Consider the following 17788-nt stretch of genomic DNA (forward strand, 5'->3'; position numbering starts at 1 on the left):
CCAGAATAATGTGTTGAAGATTTTTTCATGGAGTGAAGAATTGATTTCTGAGGAAAAGATCTGTGATGTAGTCTACATTGAGAAACGTAATTTAAAATCAGTCACAAATTTATTTATGAACCAGTGACTAAAACAAAAGGGGAAAGAAAAAAAAATAGACCAGCACACAAGTGATCAGCGTCTCATGGAGAAACAATAACTGACAACAGACCGAACTGAAAGGCAACCTATATAGGATCCCCAATTGGAGGCAACGAGGAACACCTGCCTCCAATTGGGGAGACCATAAAAACAACCTTAAACATGCCAGGACGTGAGAGAGCCTAGTTCTGACAAAAACAATATTGCCACCGATTAATCGGTCGACCTCTGTAAACAAGTAACCAAATGGAAAACTACATTTCAGTTTACGGAGTCTCCCGTGCCGCTCTGAATTTTTACACAGTTACACATTGAATAGTTCAGATGCATTGGAAGCCAATAACAGCATGAGTGCATTGTGCCTGTCCTATATTTGATCTGTAATATGTACAATCCATTAAAACGTTTTACTTTTTGCTGAGTAATATTACAGTTACTGACCATTACTGTATTTGCATTCTTGTCATACAGTAATGTGTTTAATAAATGTGTGTGCAATATTTACAAAATTCTGTCTTCCTCTCTATAAATTCTTGTTTATGCAATCATTGGTATTATTGTCTTGGAAGCTAAAGTTTCTAGTGTAGGTTTTGGTTAGTATGTCTACTAGATCTCTATGAGATTGATGACATTGCTATTCATTTGTCTGTCTCGTTACACGTACAGTCATTAAAAACTCAAGTCAGATAAGTATGTGTAACAGAGGCCAGCGAGTGATGTGCAATGAGTAACAACCTCTCTCCCCGATGCCGTTAAAGTTAATCAGTTTTGCTGCTAGCAAAGAGGAATTTGTGTTCTTCAGAGGTGGAATGAGTACTGAAATATCCTACACAAGTAGAAGTACAGTAGTCAATTGTCTATACGCAAAATTTATCAAACTTTCAGAATAGGAACCAAATGAACCATACAACCTTTTTGGCTAATTCTATGCAAAAACACCCCAAAAGAGACAATATAGCACAAAAGACACCAAATATTAGCATAAAACAGACATCTTTTAAGATCACCTACAGCATCGGTAATCCCCGTTATCGAGCTCAGGACCTAGTACAATCAGAGAAAACCTTTATGATGCCACCTCAATGAAAGTAAACCAAATCAATAATGTGATAGTTAGGTTGTAATCATTGTGCTGCAGTCTACAACACACATTATCATCATGAAACTGTGTGAAATGATGTCCAGTTATATCCAGTATTGTTGCCCCATGTGTAATAGTGTAGCAAACAAATAGGCTACCAAACATAAGTGTTATACTATTTCATTACATGCATAATATCATACTCATAATGAGATGACATAGCTGCATACCATAATCTTTTGCAAGTTTTTTCCTTTTCTCTTTTTTCCTAAACTGAGCACCTGAAGGCTTAGTCCTGTTCTTATCCACATGTGTTGCTTTGGCACTCAAGCATCAATACATTACCCATCCCCCAGCACTGTCAACCAAGAATCAAGACTAAACCAATTCACCTTGTGCAGACTAGTTTTATGTTTTATATTGTTAACGACTTCGCCCAAACCAGAAAGAAATGCAACATTAATTCTGTGAAACTATATATTGACAATATTGGGAATTAATGTGGTTTATTTGGTAGCCTTTCGTTGTGCGACTGATTTGACTAATTGCATTATACAGTACAAAGTTAGAGGTGAGCTATTTGGGAGGCCTTCCCATCTCGTAAATCTGAGCAGGAGATTTTCCTAGGCAGTAATCTGCCTAGCTCTCAAACCAGAATTAGGCTGCTGCCCCTGTCGCCCATACCTAAATCTGGTTCTCTCTGTCTTGTTTTGTCTGTACATTGTGTCATTGTCATGAAAAATACAAATTGTTAAACTATTACTACTGAAAATAAACATATCATTGTCTTCCGTTGACCAATCCCACTTAGTAGTAGCTCAATACAGTTTAATCCTACGAACCAGAGAGTAGAATAAAGTTATTCATACATTTAATGTTTGATGATTTATATATTGGAAATCATTTCAGCTTCTCATCCTTTGTAGCCCACAATTATAAATGGAGGCTACAAAGAGTAAAAATGTATTAATTTATTTTCAAATATGAGAGAATGAGATTGCATAAACCCTCCCAGCCACACACACATAACAAACACAATTGCAAGACGTAACAAATATCATTCTACCTAAGACAGAAGCCTTGTATTTCCCATGGGAAAACATCATCCATACTCAGGGACGGAGAAAAACAGACAGACGTGCACACAAAGCCTATTGGAGGAGCACCAGAGAGAAACCAAGGCATGCAAGTGGTTCCTGACATGATCCAGGGTCTCAATGGCCACAACATCACCTGTGACAACCTTTTCACCTCCAACACCCTGATTCGGGATCTGCTGAAGTGGAAGCAGGACCCCACAATCTTCGAAGCTTGCCTTTACAGACACCACAGCTCTGGTCTCCTAAAGAAGGAATCATGTTGTGCTGATGAGCACACTGCATAAGGAAGGTCAGCACCAGAGAGGACCAGAAACCTGAGATTACTTGCTGTTTGCTCCTTGGGGTTTAAGGCCGGGTGTTTTTGTAAAAGCACTTTGTGACAACTGCTGTTGTAAAATGGCTTTATAAATACATTTGATTGATTGATTTGATTGATTACAATGTCACCAAGGGAGGAGCTAAACATAATGTTTAAGGATAAAACATTTTTTTTTAATACTGTCGGATGGTTCAACATGCATTCAATTTGACCCGGGAACGTTATTGCTGTTCCTTACAGTTGAACATAACAGGAGGATTAATGATCAATACTAGCCATTGTCATTCATATTGTTTGTGTATGTAGTCCTGATGTTCAAGCACTCATGTGGTTCACTCCAAAATGGATTGCTTAAGGCATTGCTTGAATGATGATACGGTCATATTCTACAGAGTAGGTTTGAGTCAAGGCAATTTGAAATGAAACAAACCTTGTGTCTATTGTGGCTTTTTCTATGCTCATTTTGTTCACTGTTTTTTGGTACTTAGAGATTTGACTTTGGAATTTATATATATCACAGTCTTCAAATTTGTATCAGAAAATTGCACAGAACAATTTTTCTGTTCGTTTTTTCCCTCCCCTGAATAATTGCAATGTGCACCTAACACCTAGATCGTATTCTAACTGTTTATGTTTGCGATGTACCAGGTACAATTGCCACACTGATGTAGTGTTTACAAATTATGCACATGCCAGCCCAACAGCTCCTATTCATCAATCAAACAAATGTATTTATAAAGCCCTTTTTACATCAGCAATTGTCAAAAAGTGCTTTTACAAAACACCAAGCCTAAAACCCCAAGGAACAAGCTACAACAGTGTTGGAGCACAGTGGCTTGGAAAAACTCCCTATGAGGGGCTGAAATGGGGTTGTTGTTTAGCTTAGCTCTTGAAACTACATATGCGAGACGTGACAGAAAAATGCATTGGCTATTACAATTAGCAGCTGAGCAGATTTAAGGCTGTGGCAACCTGTAGACTTTGAAGACCTTGTGACGACTTGGTGCTTGTCTTATGTCCGATCACGCACTCACTTCACACTGTGCTTTGTTGAAGAGGGTAGTTCTTGAATGTGAGGAAAACGTATCCTGTGCCATGGCATTCTCTCCTGAGAAGTAGTCAATGTGAATGTGTCAATCGCTAATCGGGATGAGGTACTTATAGCTCTCCTGTCTGACTGCAAAGTGCCTTGTGTGTAAAAAACTAATGCGGTGATAACTGGAATACAGCAAAAGCACAGTGGTGGCTGTTAAGATGACTGATAGGTGTGTGATGACATGACCAGAATGCAGCATCTAGTCTGCCAGCTCCATCACATGCTGCATGCATGTGTCTACTTGTTAGAGGAATTGATTTTTTAGACCGTAAGAATTGAGTCATTCAGGTCCTCTTGTTTAAAACATGTTTTTCTGTATTCCTCTCTTTTCCTCTCCTTTATCTGTGCTGCCACCTCCAGTCCCATGGCACCATAGTGATGGATCTCTCTCCGTAAGTAATCTGGAACGGCTGTCCTTTACAGCCTCCCTGTGGCTATGCCATGCTGTTCATGTCTGGATTGGCAAACTACAATCGGTTTCTAGTCTAAAGTATAAATTGTATGCCTTCCATTGCCTGTCAAGTCCATAAGCTGCATTATCCACTGTGAATTATTTCTCTTCCTCTATTTGTTCCTCTCTCTGTCAAAAATGGTTGATCAGACAAATACTTCTGTACTATAAGAATACATTATACTGTATTTTAAAACAGTGAAATGGTCAGAGACCATAAATGCTCCCCATGCCAAAAGTGCTTTCTCCCTCAAAACAAAACTTCTTCCACTTTTGTTGTTCCCAGTTAGCTAATCAATACTTGGAAGAACACCAACTTGAGATCGCCTTCCCCCACCAAAACAAAACCCTGACAACCCCTGCTGTGACCCAGAATCAATCATCCAGGTTATTAATCGCAAATACTTAATAATTCCCTTTGACTTGACACAGGGCGACCTGCAGTTCTCACCTTCTGGCATTACTGAAGGAGAAAGGGATTGCTGTCATGCTCAGAATGCCCATCAATGAAGTCAAGGTTAGGGGTAGAACAATTCAGCACAGCAATGTGTGTGCTCCTTGTCAGGGAATGGACACACTTGTACCAACAACAGATACCTTACATGACATTTCAGTACTACCAAGGACAAATTATGTCCTAGTCAGTCTCATAGGCTTATAAAGGAGTTCCCAAAATGAAGAGAGAAAATGTTTTTCCCTGTCTTTTATTGTGTTTTTTTACTGGCTCTGGCAAGTAGGCATATGAACAGATAATGACAAAGACACAAACAAACAGGTGAGAGGCTCCATATTGGCACAGGAGAGACGCCTCATCTAGCCTGCTGGTTTAAGCAACATGAACGTATCGCTAGGCACAGATTGGGTCGGGCAAACAAAGGCCCAGCCGTATGTCAATGCAAATGAAATTCATAGGCAGGGGCTCTTAAGACTGAGCTATGTCTGGCTATGGCAGTGTGTAGTCTGTAATTAGAGAATCTCCTGAGGCTCAGGTACAGAGCAAGACTAGTGCAGGAAGGCCATACCACAAAAACACCCATAGACATTGAAGGCCTATGTACTCAGTATTCATGTGCATCTCTTTTTAATTACAATTTCTTCAAACATGGGCTATGATAGAATAGAGAATTTATCATTTTGAAATGATTTACTGTGATTCGTGGGCAGGGGGACCTTGCGTGCACTGCAGGATTTTAATCCATGACAGCGTAGTGTGTTACTAATGTTTTTTTTTGAGACTGTGGTCCCAGTTCTCTTCAGATCATTGACCAGGTCCTGTCATGTAGTTCTGGGCTGATCCCTCACCTTCCTCATGATCATTGATGCCCCACGGGGTGAGATCTTGCAATGAACCCCAGACCGAGGGAGATTGACCGTCATCTTGAACTTCTTCCATTTTCTAATAATTGTCCCAACAGTTGTTGCCTTCTCACCAAGATGCTTGCCTATTGTCCTGTAGCCCATCCCAGCCTTGTGCAGGTCTACAATTTTATCCCTGATGTCCTTACACAGCTCTCTGGTCTTGGCTATTGTGGAGTGATTGGAGTCTGTTTGATTGAGTGTGTGGGCAGGTGTCTTTTATACAGGTAACGAGTTCAAACAGGTGCAGTTAATATAGGTAATACAATGAGTGCAGAACAGGAGGGCTTCTTAAAGAAAAACTAACAGGTCTGTTAGTAAAGGCACCGGGGTTTCAGAATAAGTCATTCAAACAAAATCATATCATACAATAAATAAGAAATGTTCTGCGTATTATCTTTCTGCCTTTTCAACACATTCATTTTGTAAATAGTGTCCCAGAAATCAGTTTTTATGTATTTATGGTATAGCTGAGAGTGTACTGATTACATAGATAGACAGTACTTCATGATACCTGTTATAGAAATGAATTTAGGACCCAAAATGTCCAAGTTGTGACACCCGGCAGAAAATCGCCCAAGACCATTGAAACATTGTGATGTTGAAGTGTATGCTTGTTATGTTTATATAACAAAAGACCATCTGTTTATCCGTATACAGGAAGTCACGTTCATTCAAAGCGACAGTAATTAGCCAATGGGCTTACTGTACCTCACAATAGTTAAGGGCAAACTGAGGGATTTAACTAGTGCAAAGTCTATATGAAAGAGGTGGATTCAATATTCTGATGATGAGTGGTGTGGTCTGGTTGGCTGGTTGTTGTGGGAATCAATAGAGGGCATGACAATATTAACACCCTGCTCATACGATTTACTACAGTATGTTTTCAGCTCTCAATTATTTTCAGTAATTGTTGTGGTTAATTGTCAGCACTAGAGAAAATAAAAACTCTAACACAAGAACTGAATTGTGCTCCTAAGTGTATATGTATGCACCTACATTTTCAGCTTGTGCTCCTTGTAAGAAATGCCAGCTTTCTGCCCTTTGTATGTTGTGATTTTATTCATATCAAATTACATGAGAAAAAAGACACTACCGGTTAAAGGTTTTACCAGTTTTTATTGAAATTCACACAGTTTGTCTTAATTAAAACATAAAACAAACAATTGGGGACAGAATATCATAAAATCAAAATCAATCAAATGTATTTATAAAGCCCTTTTTACAACAGTAGTTGTCACAAAGTGCTTTACAGAGACACCCGGCCTTAAACCCCAAAGAGCAAACAACAGTAGTATTGAATAGAATATAAATCTTGGAATTGGTTTGATTAATTTGCTCTACACACCCTCATTCTCTCACACTCACTCATAATATAATACTTTTTCGTTCACTCTCACTTTCGATTTTGCTCTTCAAACGCTGGCGTTCTCCTGGCCTCTCATTATTTGGAACTCCAACCAGAATAAAAGAGCTTTGTTTCTACGTGGCCTTGCATCTTTCATGAGGGAGGATCCATCAAATGTCTTCTATCAGTTGTGTGTCACTACAATAGTAATTGCTAGAATAAGTCATGGACTTCTGTCGAGGCATACACAGAAGTTTGCTGTCTAAAAACATAATAAGCTTTAAGGTTATTTTGTGTCAAACTTCCAGTTTGAAAACTAGTTTTGATTGTTGAAAACAAGTGACCAATCTTTTTCCGACAAATGTATCAACGTGGGAATGCACCAGGATATATGCTGGGTTGTAGTGCAAAAGAAAATACTGGGAGAGTTGAACAACGTTTGTTGCTTGGACTGTTAAATACTTCTATTCACTTCAAAAGTGTCAAAGAAAACTTGAGTGAATATGTTAACGTAGCTAAAATTATTCTAAACCATTCAACTAATTATTAAATCCAAAATTGTTCAATTACACTTTCAACTAGGTTGAAAGATGCATAGAAAATTATAATTTTAATTCAATTCAATTTAATTTCCACTGCTATGCTGATGATACACAAATATATCTAGCCCCAAAATGTCTCACCAACCCACCTCTAACCCATATTAAATCCTGCCTGACTGCAATAAAAGCATGGATGAAGGAAAACTTTCTCAAACTGAACAGTGACAAAACAGAACTCTGACTTATTGGAACAAAACCCACCCTCACCGAAACTGGCACTTTCTCTCTCAGTGAGCACTTTCCCTCTCAGACTCATCGATGACAGTTGTTTCTCCATGCCCCATGCACATAACCTTGGCGTCATTCTGGACTCTACACACTCCTTTGATCAGCACATTAAACAGACTCTAAAATCTTCATTCTTACATCTCTGCAACATTGCCATACCCAGACCTTCCCTCTCCCATCCTGCTGCTGAAACCCTAATACATGTGTTCATAACTTGAATACTGAAACTCCCTACTCACTGGCATCAACTCTACAAGCTCCAAATGGTTCAAAACTCTGCGGCCGACTACAGGCAGACTACTCACCTACACCAAGTCCCAGCAACACATCACCCAATCAATCAATCAAAATCAATCAAAATTTATTTATAAAGCGCTTTTTACAACAGCAGTTGTCACAAAGTGCTTTACAGAGACACCCGGCCTTAAACCCCAAGGAGCAAACAACAGCAGTGTTGAATTTCAGTGGCTAGGAAAAACTCCCTAAGAAGGTCGAATTTTAGGAAGAAACCTAGAGAGGACCCAGGCTCAGAGGGGTGACCAGTCCTCTTCTGGCTGTGCCGGGTGAGATATTAAGAGTCCAATTGGAATAATAAATAAATTTCTCTTGGCTAAATCCAGAGTATATTCGATTTTAGACTAGGTCAGAAGTATGACCAGGTGGACAAGGACAGGAACAGCAACGGTCCCCCCAAACCAGGTAATCCGCCGGTGTGGACCAGGACCTCATCTCCTTCTAAAATTTAAAATTGGAGGAAACTGAGAAAAGTTAGTAGTACATCCCTCATGTCCCCCAGCACAATAATATAGCAGCGTAACACCTTGGAAACTGAGACGGGGGGGTCCGGTGACACTGTGGCCCTACCCGGGGGAGGCCCCGGACAGGGCCCAACAGGCAGGAAATCAATCCAACCACATTGCCAGGCATCAACCAAAGGGACACCCACCAACCGCAACCCCCCTGAATGAGGGCCGAGTATTGCTAGCAGCGTACAGCCCAACTGCACAAGTGCGCAATAGAGAGTCAACAACAAGCCAGTGACTCTTCCCCCGAAGGGCATTGGAGGGAGGGCATCCCAGTGGCGACGAGAGCCCACCTGGCAAGACAGCAAGGGTGGACAGTATCAAGCCTACTGGTCACCTTCACGCCCCCGGGCCAGGCTACACCTAATTATAAACCGTGCTGTAGAGATGAGTTTTTAGTAGACACTTGAAAGTTTGCACTGAGTTTGCATTTCTAACCTTAATTGGCAGATCATTCCACAGGAGTGGAGCTCTATGAGAAAAGGCCCTGCCGCCAACTGTTTGTTTAGAAATTCTAGGTACAATTAAAAGGCCTGCATCTTGCGATCTAAGGTTACGTGTAGGTATGTATGGCTGGATCATTTCAGCAAGGTAAGTAGGAGCAAGTCCATGTATTGATTTATAGGTTAAGAGTAAAACCTTAAAATCAGCCCTAACCCTAACAGGCAGCCAATGTAAGGATGCCAGGACAGGAGTAATGTGTTCAAATTTTTTTGTTCTAGTTAGGATTCTAGCCGCTGTGTGCAGCACTAATTGAAGTTTATTTATTAATTTGTCTGGATAACCAGAGAGAAGAGCATTGCAGTAATCTAATCTAGAAGTAACGAAAGCATGAATTAATTTTTCTGCATCAGTTTTTGATAGAAAGTTTCTAATTTTTGCGATGTTTCGAAGATGAAAATAAGCAACTCTTGAGACATATTTTATATGTTCTTCAAAAGAGAGGTCAGGGTCAAGGGTAACGCCAAGGTTTTTTACAGTTATTTGGGATAAGACCATGCAGCCGTCGAGGTTCACAGTGAGATCTGCTAGCAACGCTCTTTGTTTTTTGGGTCCTAAAAGGAGCATTTCTGTTTTATTTGAGTTTAAGAGCAAGAAATTCTCTGTCATCCACTTCCTAATATCTGAAACGCATGCTTCCAAAATAGCTAATTTAGGGGCTTCTCCATGCTTCATTGAAATATATAACTGTGTGTCATCAGCATAACAGTGAAAGTTAATATTGTGATTTCGGATTACATCGCCCAGAGGGAGCATGTATAGTGAGAAAAGTAATGGGCCCAGAACCGAGCCTTGAGGAACTCCAAAGCATACCTTTGACTTGTCAGAGGATATGCCATCCACACTAACGAACTGATATCTTTCAGATAAATAAGATTTAAACCAGGCTAGAACATGTCCACGTAGCCCAATATTGGTTTCCAGTCTCTCTAAGAGAAGGGAGTGATCAATAGTGTCAAAAGCAGCACTAAGATCAAGAAGCAACAGGACGGATGCGGAACCTTTGTCTGAGGCCATTAGAAGGTCATTTGTTACCTTCACGAGTGCAGTCTCAGTACTATGATGAGATCTAAAACCAGACTGGAATATTTCATAAATGTTTTTTGTCTTTAGGAAGGCATTCAGTTGTTGGGAAACACATTTTTCTAAGATTTTTGAGAGGAACGGGAGGTTCGATATTGGCCTATAATTGTTTAATATGTCGGGATCTAGATTAGATTTTTTTAGAAGAGGCTTAATTTCCGCAATTTTTAATGAGTTTGGTACGCATCCGGAGGAAAGGGAGCAATTTATTATGTTCAGCATTGGCTGACCTAGCACAGGAAATAACTCCTTAAGTAATTTTGTAGGAATCGGGTCTAGCTGAGAGTTTGTGGGTTTAGAACTCATTACAAATTTTGTAAATGTGTCGAGCGATACAGTATCAAAAAACTCAAGTGTCCCCATAGACACCTGATCAGGGAGGTTCCGGAAATTTTTTGGACAACTGAGATTTTTAGGGCCATAACTATTTAAGGATTCAGTTATTTGTTTTCTAATGGTGACGATCTTTTCATCAAAGTAGTTCATGTATTCATTACAACTAAAGTGAAGACCCACTTCACTTGCTAAGCTTTGCTTTTTCGTTAACTTTGAAACTGTATCAAAGAGAAATTTTGGATTGTTTTTGTTTGCCTCAATCAGGTTGGAGAAATAAGCTGATCGAGCAGACGTGAGTGATTTTCGGTATTGTACTGTACTGTCTATCCAGGCTAGTCTAAATACTTCCAACTTGGTGGAGCGCCACTTTCGCTCCAATTTTCTGGAGGCTTGCTTAAGTGCTCTAGTATTGTCGGTGTACCAAGGAGCAAGTTTCTTATTGCGTATTTCTTTAGTTTTTAGTGGTGCAACTATGTCTAATGTATTTCGCAGTATTGAGTTTAGATCCTCGATTTGATCGTTTACAGATTTATTTACTCTGTCATTTATGAGCGAACTAGTAAGAATATCAAGGAATTTATTTGTAATCCGAGAATTTATAGTACGGCTTTTGAAACTCATTGTTTGGGGGGCAAATGGATTTCTTGTTTTAACGGTAAATGTAATAAGACAGTGATCCGATAATCCAGGATTTTGGGGGTAAATTATTAGATCTACAATATCTATTTCTCGTGACAGGACTAAATCTAAGGTATGATTGTGGCAATGTGTTGGACCTGAGACATGTTGGATGAAACCCATTGAGTCGATTATGGCTTGAAAGGCTTTTTGAAGAGGATCATTGGGGTTTTCCATATGGATATTGAAATCGCCAAAAATTAGAATACTATCTGCCATGACTACAAGGTTAGACAAGAATTCTGGAAACTCATTGAGGAACAATGTGTATGGCCCGGGGGGCCTATAAATAGTAGCTATGTAAAATGATTTATCGGCCTGGTTAACTTTCATGAGTAAAGCTTCGAAAGAATGAAACTCTGTGATATGTTTGAGAGAAAGTTTATATTCACCCCTATCCTGGCTACACTGGCTTCCTATCTCCCAACACATTTACCACAAGATCCTCCTACTGACATAAGAAGCCTTAAACAATATCGCGCCTGCCTACCTCACTGACCTTCTTCCATATCAACCTACACACTCACTCCATTCCAGTAGTGCGGGCTACCGCTACCTCATAATCCCCATGTCGAAGCTCAATGCCCTGGTGCCCTGGTGACAGGGCATTCTCCAAGGTTGCTCCTAGGCTCTGGAACTCTCCCCAAAACCATCCATAACTCAGAGACTATCCCTATCTTCCAGCAACATCTCAAGACTCATCTGTTCAAAATCGCCTACCATGCCATGCCCAATCGCCCTCTCTGTTTTCTGTTTTCTAATGATTTGTCTTCATGTTAATTTTGTAAAGTGTCTTTGGGTCCTTGAAAAACCCTATATAAATAAAATGCATTATAATTATTTCAGTGTGTTGCACATTTTCTGTTTGAGCTTTGGTACAACCAATGCCATCCATCACTTATGGGAACAAAGATAGGTGTACAAGGCTGTGAGAGACGTTCACACTTTGATAGGTGTTGTATTTATTCCTGTGTTTGCAGTAGTTGTTTGTATGTGTGCACTGTGTGTTCATGTGGCTGTGCTAGGATAGGGAGAACCAAAAATGAGCTGTTCAGAGGAACACTAATTGGCCCTTTATAGAGCTCTGAATGCCACTAAAGGGCCAGCGTGTGAATGGAAGATAAATGTTTAGGGCTGAACCAGACATTTATTTTGTACAGTTTGCCACTGATCTCTCTGTTGTTCCCAAATCTGATGGGTATGACAGTGTTTAGTCCTCATTTGACAAAAAAGCGGGTGCTTTAAAAAATTTCTATTTCACAGTTTTCTTTCAGACTTACTCTGCAAGGGCGAATATTTAGCAATAAAAAATCTTACAGTGAGGGAAATAATTATTTGAGCCCCTGCTGATATTGTATGTTTTCCCACTGACAAAGAAATTATCAGTCTATAATTTTAATGGTATGTTTATTTGATCAGTGAGAGACAGAATAACAAAATAAAATCCAGAAATTTCAGAAAATCTATAAATTGATTTGCATTTTAATGAGTGAAATAAGTATTCGACCCCTCTGCAAAACATGACTTAGTACTTGGTGGCAAAAGTACTTGGCCACCAGGTTTGCACACATCTCAGGAGAGACTTTGTCCCACTCCTCTTTGCAGATCTTCTCCAAGTCATTAAGGTTTTGAGGCTGATGTTTGGCAACTCAAACCTTGAGCTCCATCCACAGATTATCTATGGGATTAAGGTCTGGAGACTGGCTTGGCCACTCCAGGACCTTAATGTGCTTCTTCTTGAGCCACTCCTTTGTTGCCTTGGCCGTGTGTTTTGGGTCAATGTCATGCTGGAATACCTATCCACCTCCCATTTTCAATGCCCTGGCTGAGGGAACGAGGTTCTTACCCAAGATTTGTTGGTACATGGCCCCGTCCATCGTCCCTTTGATGCAGTGAAGTTGTCCTGTCCCATTAACCGAGCATAATGTTTCCACCTCCATGTTTGACGGTGGGGATGGTGTTCTTGGGGTCATAGGCAGCACTCCTCCTCCTCCAAACACGGAGAGTTGAGTTGGTGCCAGAGAGCTCGATTTTGGTCTCATCTGACCACAATACTTTCACCCAGTTCTTCTGTGAATCATTCAGATGTTCGTTGGCAAACTTCAGACGGGCCTGTACATGTGCTTTCTTGAGCAGGGGGACCTTGCGGGCGCTGCAGGATTTCAATCCTTCACGGCGTAGTGTGTTACCAATTGTATTCTTGGTGACTATAGTCCCAGCTGCCTTGAGATGTGTAGTTCTGGGCTGATTCCTCACCATTCTCATGATAATTGCAACTCCACAAAGTGAGATCTTGCATGGAATCCAGATCGAGGGAGACTGACAGTTATTTTGTGTTTCTTCCATTTGCAAATAATTGCACCAACTGTTATCACCTTCTCACCAAGCGGCCATGGTCTTGTAGCCCATTCCAGCCTTGTGTAGGTCTACAATCTTGTCCCTGACATCCTTGGACAGCTCGCCATGGTGGAGAGTTTGGAATCTGATTGATTGATTGCTTCTGTGGACAGGTGTCTTTTATACAGGTAACAAGCTGAGATTAGGAGCGAACTCTTAAAGGGAGTGCTCCTAATCTCAGCTTGTTACCTGTATAAAAGATACCTGGGAGACAGAAATCTTTCTGATTGAGAGGGGATCACACTGTTCAAATAAACCTACCATTAAAATTAGAGATTGATCATTTCTTTGTCAGTGGGCAAAATCAGCAGGTGATCAAATAATTTTTTCCCTCACTGTATATCTTATCCAGCATAAGAAATATTTTTCATTGCATTCTGAAATCATTATTTAATGATTTGCTTTTTATTTATGTCATCAGCAAACTGGCATTCAAAGCAAACTCATTAGCTATCGCATATTGTCACAGGATTTATTTGGAGCAGGAACCACAAATTGCCCCAAAATGTTTTCAATAATGAACTTGGCCTGTCAAAGGAGAAAATATGCCATGGTGAAGAATGAGGTTCAAATTGCCAATGAAAATAGAAAACCTTGAAGAGAAAAACTCGCAGTTGAGAAAAAGCTTTCTACAGAAGCACATGTATTCTGAAAAAAAAAACGATGTCCTGTGAAGTTTTATTGCCCCAAGATCATCAGGCAATTAAATAAACAAATTACAGTTATAACTCTATTTAAAAATATAAATCAGTGCCTCATAAAAGGTATCAACTAAAACATCTCTAATGATCATTAAAACCTAAAAAAAACTATTATGTCAACAAGAAATCTTATCTTCAGGCCTGCAGACTTGGCACTTTTTTGCCATATTCCCTTTTATGATCATGTGAAGTTATGGGCATGCAAGCTTAATACAACCTATGGACGTACTGACTGAGACTCCACAAAAGATATAGGTAACATTTGGTTCCAATTACAGATGGGGCCCCACTCCAAGACTTTGTGTAGAGCTAGGAACTCCAAGACATATGTGTGAGTGAATGTGTGTCATAAAACTCATGGATAGACCCATGTAAAATACAGACCATACAGGAGTATTATTTAGGATACACATTATTGATTGGAAGATGTATAGACAGTGTAGAGGTTGGCTATATGATCTTCGACCACGTCTTCTGGCATAAAAGACTTTGGGCTTCATTCACCAATATCTTCCTAAGAATTTTCTTAAGCAAGGTCCTAAGAAATGTCTACTTCAGATTCATGACGTGCTCTTAAATAGAATTGTTCGCACCTTTGTTCTTATTATCATGAATCCCATTGCCCACGTGAATTGAAAGTGTGTTTCAGTTGTTCCTAATTAGCACAGGTAAATGCCCTGCCAATCCCCATAAAGGGGCATGAGACTGCAGGGCCATGTATATACAGAAATTCTAAAGAAAAGCTGAGAGTAGGGCTGTCACAGTTATTACATAATTGCCTGATTGCCATTATTAGATCGCAACAATTTCTTCGCAATATTTTGATTCCAAAATCATGCTTCCAATCTGAATAAGGAAGTTTCACGCCAATGTTAGAAACATCTCAACAAATCCCAAGCAAATTATGTCTGTATCCATCAATAAGGAGGTCTAGCCCAGAGGTGCAAAAGAACGTTTGACAGCTATGCGTTAAGTTATATGCTCAGATAATTTACTAGAGTAATTTGCTACTAAATCTCAGGATGTTTAGACTCAGTTTTAAATTGTTTTGCAATGCAACTGTGTAATTTTGCAACATTAGGCTATTACAGTATTTAATAGTCAAAAGCATTTCAGTCACCTATTTGTTGCATCATCTCTGATCAACATAAGAAATTAAAACACTCAAGCATGTCTAAAATATTTTTACTATTATTGTATGTGGAATTTTGTAATTTCCATACATATTTTCAAATTAGATAAACTTGCATTCCTTTTTTGCACAGTCAGTATTGTCATTTGTACTTGCATTTGCCTTATAGCACAACTATTCATTTCCCATTGGTACATACATACCTAATACTTGCACATTTTCTGCCCTCACCCATTTGCCTTCATTGCCCATTCAGAATCGCCATTTGCAATGTATTTGCCCTCATTGCACATCTACACATTCCACATGAGGGAAAAACATATTTGATCCCCTGCTGATTTTGTACGTTTGCCCACTGACAAAGAAATAATCAGTCTATCATTTTAATGGTTGATTTATTTGAACAATGAGAGACAGAAAAACAACAAGAACATCCAGAAAAATGCATGGCAAAAATGTTATAAATTGATTTGCATTTTAATGAGTGAAATAGGTATTTGTTCCCCTCTCAATCAGAAAGATTTCTGGCATCCAAGTGTCTTTTATTCAGGTAACACACTGAGATTAAGAGAACACTCTTAAAGGGAATGCTCCTAATATCAGCTTGTTACCTGTATAAAAGACACCTGTCCACAGAAGCAATAAATCAGATTCCAAACTCTCCACCACGGCCAAGACCAAAGAGCTGTCCAAGGATGTCAGGGACAAGATTGTAGACCTACAAGGCTGAAATGGGCCATCGCCAAGCAGCTTGGTGAGAAGGTGACAACAGTTGGTGCGATTATTCGCAAATGGAAGAAACACAAAAGAACTGTCAATCTCTCTCGGTCATGCATGATCTCACCTCGTGGAGTTGCAATGATCATGAGAACGGTGAGGAATCAGCCCAGAACTACATGGGAGGATCTTGTCAATGATCTCAAGGCAGCTGGGACCATAGTCACCAAAAAAACTATTGGTAACACACTACGCCGCAAAGGACTGAAATCCTGCAGCGCCTGCAAGGTCCCCCTGCTCAAGACAGCACATGTACAGGCCCGTCTGAAGTTTGCCAATGAACATCTGAGTGATTCAGAGGAGAAATGGGTGAAAGTGTTGTGGTCAGATGAGACCAAAATCGAGCTCTTTGGCATCAACTCAACTCGCCGTGCTTGGAGGAGGAGGAATGCTGCCTATGACCCCAAGAACACCGTCCCCAACGTGAAACATGAAGGTGGATACATTATGTTTTGGGGGTGTTTTTCTGCTAAGGGGACAGGACAACTTCACCGCATCAAAGGGACGATGGTGCAATGTACCGTCAAATCTTAGGTGAGAACCTCCTTCCCTCAGTCAGGGCATTGAAAATGCATCCAGCTTCGATGAGAAAATGTGTCCTTGGTGCCATCGATGAGAACTGAAGCAAGTCTGCAGCCTTTAGAAGTCCTGTAATCCAAATTGAGCTCTTTGGTTTTCTTTGCGTTGAGGGCCAGGTTGTCACACCATGCCGCCAGGCACTTGCAGACTTGTGTACAGGAACGCAGTCTTGTGTGAAGAGGGAGTACAGGAAGGGACTCAGCACACAGCCTTATGAAACACCAGTGATCAGGGTCGAGGAGGTGAACTTCTCTAATCTGACATACTGGGGTCTGTTGGTTAGAAAGTCCAAAGTTCAGTTGCAGAGAGAGGGGCTGATCCCCAGGTCATGGAGTTTGTTGACCAGCCTAGAGGGGATGACCATTTTGAATGCTGAGCTAGTCTATGAATAGCATCATCACATAGATGTTGGTTTTGTCCTGGTGGGTCAGGGCAGAGTGTAAAGCTGTGGAGATGGCGTCCTCTGTAGACCTGTTCAACCGGTAGGCAAACTGGTCGGGATCCAGTGTTGATGGGATGCAGGATTTAAGGTGGGCCAGAACTAGCCTTTTGAAGCACTTTATGATCGTGGGGGTGAGTGCGAAATGTCGGACGTCATTCAGGCAAGACACAATCAACTGCCTTGGTACTGGCACAATGGTTGCGGTCTTGAAGCACGTTGGAACAACCGCCTAGGCTAGTGACAGGTTGAAAATGTCAGTAAAGACCTCGGCCAGCTGCCCAGCAAATGCTCTGAACACACACCCGGGGACGCCATCAGGACCAGCAGCCTTGCCAGCATTCACCTAGCTCAGTGCAGACGGCACATCTGTGGTGGATAGTCTGAAGGGGTTTGTCTGGGTGGAATTCAGCTTTAAAGACTGGTTCTTGGCGGTCCCTGTTGCAGCATGTATATAAACTGTGTAACTCGTTGGTGAAGGAGCTGTCGCTGGCTATGGGGGCTAGGGTTCTTTGTCTGTTAGTCTGTGATGGCTTGGATGCCTTGCCACATGCGTTGGGGTTCAGAGTTGTTGTCAAAATGCTCTTAAATCTGCAGTTTATGCTAATTTTTAACCATCTTGATGCCCCTTTTTCTGGTT

This window comes from Esox lucius, chromosome 19, assembly GCF_011004845.1.
Source record: "Esox lucius isolate fEsoLuc1 chromosome 19, fEsoLuc1.pri, whole genome shotgun sequence".
NCBI lineage: Eukaryota > Metazoa > Chordata > Actinopteri > Esociformes > Esocidae > Esox > Esox lucius.